The sequence below is a fragment of the Crocodylus porosus genome, unplaced genomic scaffold (assembly GCF_001723895.1).
Source record: "Crocodylus porosus isolate Cpor-Errol unplaced genomic scaffold, CroPor_comp1, whole genome shotgun sequence".
NCBI classification, from domain to species: domain Eukaryota; kingdom Metazoa; phylum Chordata; order Crocodylia; family Crocodylidae; genus Crocodylus; species Crocodylus porosus.
The window spans coordinates 55,158,448-55,159,898 of NW_017728931.1; the positions used below are offsets into that span (position 1 = coordinate 55,158,448).

The 1,451-nt window shown below is 51.8% G+C and overlaps 1 protein-coding gene across 1 annotated transcript in view; it reads right to left on the minus strand.

Moving 5' to 3' along the window:
* LOC109315949 overlaps positions 1-1,451 on the minus strand; it is a 34,773-nt gene that overhangs the window by 20,165 nt on the left and 13,157 nt on the right. The window lies entirely within an intron of this gene.

Genomic DNA, 1,451 nt, shown 5'->3' on the forward strand with positions numbered 1-1,451 from the left:
GTGCTCTCAAGAAGGGAGTTTCCCCTCTTATAAGTTACTACTGCCCAAGTGGTTACTGCTGGTTACTACTGCCCAAGTGCAGCACCCTGCACTTGTCAGTGTTGAAGCGCATCCTGTTTTTGCTAGCCCATCCCTGTAACCTATCCAAGTCTTGCTGCAGTCTTTCCCTCCCTACTAGTGTGCTCACCTCACCCCAAATTTTGGTATCATCAGTGAATTTAAACAGGGTGCTTTTGACCCCGTCATCCAAATCGCTGATAAAGAGATTGAAGAGCGTGGGCCCAAGGACCGAGCCCTGGGGGACTCCACTGCCCACTTCTCCCCAGGTTGAATATGATCCATCCACCACCACCCTCTGAGTGTGACCCTTCAGCCAATCTGCAATCCATCTGACTGTGTAGGCATCAATGCCTGTGTAGGTATCAAATACATTCAAGGCTTTCATAGATTTCATAGACATTAGGGGCTGGAAGGGACCTCATGAGATCATCAAGTCCAGCTCCCCCACCATAGGCAGGAAGTCAGCTGGGATCAAGTGACCCCAGCAGGTAAATAAATCCACCTGTTTTTTGAAAGAGTCCAGAGTAGGTGCCTGCACCACCTCTGTGGGGAGTTTGTTCTAGACCCTGGACATTCGCACAATAAATAACATTTTTCTTATGTCTAATCTAAATCAACCTTCCTGGAGTTTATGGCCATTAGACCTTTGTAACAGGGGGCTTTCTTGGGGCCTGTCCACCATGGTCCTGCCCACCTGTTTCTGGGCTAAATGCCTGGCTCACTCGCCTGCCATGCCTTGTTGTCTCATAATTGGTTCTCATTGGGTGGGAGGCTGCCCATTCCTGCCCTGATGCTTGGGGGTACTCTCTGCTGCTCTGATCCTCCCCTACACCGCAGCCCAAGCCTTGCAGATGGCATCCAGGTGACATAAATACTCCTGGCATACAGCCAGACCAAGCTTAGCCCTTGTTGTCAGGCCTCATACACACACATGTTCATATTACCCTCCTCTCACTAGGGCCTCTCATGCTTCACCCCCCTCACAGGGTCTCTTTCATGCATTGACCACTTATACCACCTTGCTCCCTCCTGGAGTGGGCTCCTTCAGTCATAGGCTTTATCTAGTGCATACCTTGGGTGGCAGATGTACCATCTTTTGGGCCTCTCCCGCAACCCTCACCAGGGTAGTGGTCAGCCAGTTACCCAAGTGGGGCCAAGCTTGCCCTGGCCCCTCCCAGGGCAACTCTACACAAACTCTCATGTACACATTGGGCTCCTAGCCCTCTGGTTTTCATAGATTTCATAGACATCAGGGCTGGAAGGGACCTCGGGAGATCATCGAGTCCAGCCCCCTGCCCCAGGGACAGGAAATTCTTCCTTATGTCCAGCCTGAAACGGTCTTGCAGGAGTTTGTGACCGTTCGACCTCGTCATCCCTTGGGGCGCTCTGGT